At 40.2% G+C, this 5,787-nt stretch overlaps 1 pseudogene; it reads right to left on the bottom strand.

Annotated features, from left to right (window-relative positions):
• Positions 1 to 4,472: 4,472 nt before the first annotated feature.
• Positions 4,473 to 5,787, bottom strand: part of LOC119598811 — a 3,941-nt pseudogene continuing 2,626 nt past the window's right edge.

Below are 5,787 nucleotides of genomic sequence, written 5' to 3'. Positions count from 1 at the left end.
TATTATTTTTTCATTTTCACCATCAGTTTTTAAGCTGTTTATTTAAATTCTACAAGCATAAGTTAAATAAACCATCCGCATTCTGATGCTATTAGTTTTCATTAAATTTAAAAAAGGTTAGGTGGATAGTTTTAAAGGAGATTTAGTATGTGCCTGCCTTAGTGAATAGGCGGCGTACTGGAAACAGATAAACAGGGGCGTATGTAAACAATGAGGGGAAAGTGTCGGACACCCAAAAGGGTTAAAGAGTTCATGAGCATCTTCCAAACTTCATTGGCCCTAAAATGGCGTCACCTTTTCAGTCCTTGGAGGCGCAGCTAATAGTGATCCCCCCCCCCACACACAAAACCAACCCCCCCGTCGCGGCTCTCAGCAGCGATCACTCTGTCAAAACCGATCCACCACCCAAGTATAAAAGGGTAACCACAGAAGTGATGACGGTTTGAAAGCATCTCAAAATACAAACGGTAGTTGACCATGGCTATTATGGACTAAGGCTGCAAAAAATTCTAAAATGTGTCTGCTGAGGAACATAAGAACTCAGACTTGCATACAACATACAAAACTCACCCCTTATCATCACACAACGCTATGTCCTATACGGGTTCAACATGAGAAAACGAACTCTGCGACACCTACTGAAAACACGACCCACCAGTCATCTTCATAACCAGCCAGAGGCTCAATGACACTAGTCCCACTAAAATCTACATCTACAGTCTATTCTCTACACAAGTTACAAAAACAAAGCGATGGTGTAGCTAAAAGCGACTAAAAAACAAACTCCTACACAAAAACATTTGCAACTTCCTTCTGAAATTTTTTAAGCAGTTGAAATAAACACACCTCAAGGACCCTGGCGACACGATACATCCCACATATATCTTACATTCCAGAACGTGACATTTTGTAAATCCTGAAACACAACAAACCGTAATATATCATGGGAGACTCGTATACCAATATTATATATAATATATTATATAAAATTTTTATATAATATTATAACATAGCAACTACACCAGTCTTAGTAAACCCCAGAGCACATTTATACGACCGCATAACAACCGATGTTGTCACATCTAGTGAAAGAAATACCATCAGAAGACACACCAAAAAAACGACATGGGGAACTAGCACAATAAAAAATATTATCACAGAGCAGGAAGTCCGCTTCAAAGTATCAAAATATTTTCGGCGTGTCATTGGATTCGTCATATCTCAAACAGTTTTTTTAAACGCAAAATCAAAGTTTATCAAATAAAAACAGTAAGAGTCATAGTAACACAATATTTTAGTATTACCATCTATAATGCTTTCAGTTTACGCAATATAGTTCATGAATCACTGGCTACAGAATATAAACATGCCACCATCACACTCCTGCCAAATCCAGGGGAATCTCTACATGTGGAGAATTACCATCCCATCTCATTGCTAGAAGTTCCAGGGAAACTGCTACAGAGGGTAATAATACTCAGACCTTTCACACATCTTGAAGACTACGGAATACATATCACTAGGCAAAACGGCTTTCGCACATACAGGGGTACCAGGAGTGTTATTGCCCTCGCTTACGGGGAGATCGCACTTGATCTCTCTAATACACGATATACTGCAAGATGTCAGCAAAGCCTTTAGCATGGTTTGGTATGACGGTCACAAATACAAACTAACATAACTACACTCTCACATATATTTCACACACATTCTGTGCATTTTCCTGGACGAAAGGACTGCCACTTTATGCCTATCCACTTCAGAATTTGAGTACCGCAGGAAAGCGTTTTATCACCAACCCTGCATATCCAGTATACCGACAGCCTGTGTGAACGAGCACCATACAAGATCTATATATCCTATGCAGACTACACCACACATGTAATTTAGCATTCATTTACATACGGCATTTAATGCCAATTGACATATTTTAGCATTTTAGTATATACCAGAACACATTTAATAATCTTTGAAGTTGAGGTTACAAATTATCTGAATTGGTCAAGTGTCTGTTCTTGAAGTGGCCCACAAACGATTTAACCACAAAATTTTCTACTTAAATCCATAAGCGAAATCATATATTGAATATAGCTTGAACTAATTACCTGTTAAAGTTTTTAACACAAATTTTCTAGTGTTATTAAAATGCAAACATCCCGTTTTGGCAACTCTTAAAACAAGAAAGTCAGGGGATACCAGAACAGTCAGCAGACAGTACTAAACACGACACATGGGGAAAAGACTTTAGAGTAATCATTAACAGAAACTCAAGTGCAGATTACCATATGAATGAAAAGGTTCATATAAAGCTAGTACTAATTGCAAACATGAAGAAGGTATTCATAAATGTGTACGAAGTTATGGTAAAGAAGATCATTGCAGCTATCATAAAACCTGCTCTCGAGTACAGTGCCGTGTTATGGAGTCCACATTTCAAAAAGGGATATTGAAAAAAAATGGAAAGAGTTAAAGGAGAGGGGCCACGAGATGGGCAGCAACATTAAGAACATGAACTACGAAGACAGACAGATTATTACTTACTTTCTACTTTCGATGAAAGAAGGAAAATGAGCAACATGTTTAATTTGTACAGGAAGACTGACGTTAAATAAAGATGGCTTTATAATTTTGATCATAAGAAGAGCGAGAGGAAGAGGCAGTAGGGATGTCAAAAAAGTTCAATTTTCCAAACAGACCTACTGAAGCAGAGAACAATTAACTCATAAGAGAAAGAGAGAGATGGCAGACAGACAAAACCAGGCAGGGTCTAGCTCTCCACCAACGTATTCGACCACGGGGACACGGGGGTCTCTTGGGGGTCTCACATCTATCTTCCATAATAAACCCACAAGCCAAAACCCCTTTCATTCATCTGCATTAAAACCACTCCCATATCACTGACATCTGATGACAATGGTCTTTCCTTTACATTTGGTGACAGCGGTGCTCCCAACCTTTACCTTCACATTTGGTGGTGAGCGGTTCGGTCTACCAATGCGTATTGTAATATAATAGTTTACGTATTCTTTTATTCCATTTTCTCGATGTTTCTGTTATCTTTACATTATATTTTCACGTTTGGTATAAATTGTTTTTGGAAGCTTGTGGATTTAAGAATAATTACCCAAATGCATGATTTACCATTTAATGTTTGACAATAAATTATATAATTCACAATTTTAATAAATAATGTAATAAACAGTACAAAAAAAATTTTTGGGTATAAAAATATACTATTCCGAAACAAATCTGTCGTATCATCACAAAATACACAAGATGGACCAGATATTGCCCATATATCCTAAACAACACGGGTTGTTTTCGTCTGCCCTTTCTTCTGAGACCTTCCCACCAAGGGTGACCCTACCAGCACTCGTCTACTCTCATGTCAAATGCCTGTAGACTTGTTACCGATGGTTTAGTTCTCAGAATCCTTAAGGTACACAAGCTCTTCCACCTCGTCAAGGTAACAACCCACGGAAGAGTATCATAATCATTGGTTAAGTTCAGAACGGTTATTTCGAATAAAAACGAGGTGACCTCGCCAGAAAGAGATTGGAGGAATCAAGCCCTTCTTGACATGGAAAGAGGCCTACTGTGTTGTTGTGTGTGTGTGTGTGTGTGTGTGTGTTGTGTTGTGTGTGCTGGTGTGTGTGTGTTGTGTGTGGTGTGTGTGTGTGTGTGTGTGTGTGTGTGGTGTTGTGTGTGTGTGTGTGTGTGTGTGTGTGTGTTGGTGTGTGTGTGTGTGTGTGTGTGTGTGTGTGTGTGTGTGTGTGAAAGAGAGAGAGCGAGAGAGAGCAAGAGAGAGAGCGAGAGCGAGAGAGCGAGAGAGGGAAGAGAGAGAGAGAGAGAGAGAGAGAGAGAGAGAGAGAGAGAGAGAGAGAGAGAGAGAGAGAGAGAGAGAGAGAGAGAGAGAGAAGAGAGAGAGAGAGAGAGAGAGAGAGAGAGAGAGAGAGAGAGAGAGAGAGAGAGAGAGAGAGAGAGGTTTGTGCGCACACACACACACACACACACACACACACACACAACACAACACACACACACACACACACACACACACACACACACACACCACACACTACTTTTCCGTGCAAGAAGGGCCTCACTTGTCCAATCTCTTTCCGGCGAGGCGGCATCGCTTGGCGGCTGTGCATCCCAACCGAACACCACGTGGCATAACAACCATGCTAGATCATGTCAAAACACTTTGAGCTCCGCTTTCGCTATCCTCTTCTTTCGTCTTACACCTCCCTTACTTGGAATTTCCTTGCTAGCATAAACAATGGCCCCGCCACCAAGTCTGAAACGTTCCCACGTACATGCTCTACGCCCTGTGATTGATCACGGGGCGTGGAGCATGAGCGGGCGGAGCGTGTCAGACTTGGTGGCGAGTGCACAAGTCTGCTAGCTGCTCAGAAATGAGAGCAACAGGAAATTCTGCGCTCTGAACTTAACCAGATGTGAGTAAAATCATCAGGCAATTTATTTTTTTACTGTAAGTTTCTGAAAGTATCTACACCGACTGAGGAATGGCTAGGAGAACTAACTGTGCTAGAGCTATCAGCCTGAATAATCTCTCTACACTGGCGTTTAAAAGGCTCTCCATTCCTTTCCTCTGATTCTTGTTTCCTTTTTCGCCCTTCATTGGTTCCTTTCTGGAGCTTTTCAATTGTCAAGTTGTCGGTTTCGTCAATATTGGCCCTTGAATGCCAGGAATATCACTTATGATATTGGAACCATGCAAACCTTGCTCTGGATTTTCTGCAATCTGGTCCTCATCCTCATGGTGAGAATAAGTATTCCGAGCCTCACATAAATCATTACTTGGGATTCTTTCATTTATGTCTTCAGAGTTGGGGTTTCTTTGGTTTCAGAGGCTCAGATGTCCATTTGTGAAACTGTCTCCAGAGTCCTGGTTATCTTCATGGTGAGTCTGAGAATACTGAATACACTCATAAGATCTTCGCTGACATTTTCATCTGGAATTCTGTCATTGTAGATTGGTCAGATTTATGTCTCATTGTATGGGTTCATCTCTGTCGCAAGGCTTTGCTGTAGATCTGTGAAATTGCCTCCAGAGTTTTCGTTCACATGCAGGGCCATACCAATAACATGCTCTGGATCTTCCGATGCCTGGTTGTGATCTTCACCGTGAGTCTGAGCATAGCGAATACTGTCACATAGAATTAAGATGTATTCATCATTGGCATTCTCACAGGGTGCCTTTCATTTATAGATGGGCCAGGGTCTACGTCATCAGCATCCAGGTCTCCAATTGCATCACTGTCAGTCAGGTAAAATTCAGGTTCATCGTCACATTCTTCATTCATTATATTGATGATTTCCGGACTTGGGGCATTATCCCTGTTGAATAAGAAATACTTTCATTAATATATAGAAGAGATTCAAGGGGCAGTAACAGGTCAGTATTGGTGCATAATAAAACACAAATCACCAAAAGTTACAGAGGCGGTATTTACGAAAGGTTATATTCAAACAGGAAAATAAAGACCTCAGGAAAATGTCCTTAACATCCAAATTCTGTCTGTGATTTGGCCGAAGTTTAAGCACAACAATAATGCGATTTTACAGTTGCTGAAGATAACTCGGCATCAATAATGATATGGAAAATTTCCTGACAGTCTTTTTACTCACTGTCAAACGTTAATTCAACGTTTCCTTCTTTTTACTCTAGTTTTTTTTGTTGATATATACAAATGGAGAGGGTGATACGGAAACATGAAAGTGATATTAAATAGGTATATTTTAGTCGTTATAAACGTAAGA

Source organism: Penaeus monodon, chromosome 4, assembly GCF_015228065.2.
Source record: "Penaeus monodon isolate SGIC_2016 chromosome 4, NSTDA_Pmon_1, whole genome shotgun sequence".
Lineage (NCBI taxonomy): Eukaryota > Metazoa > Arthropoda > Malacostraca > Decapoda > Penaeidae > Penaeus > Penaeus monodon.
Note: the sequence above shows the minus strand (reverse complement) of the source record. Positions and strands in the feature narration are given on the sequence as shown.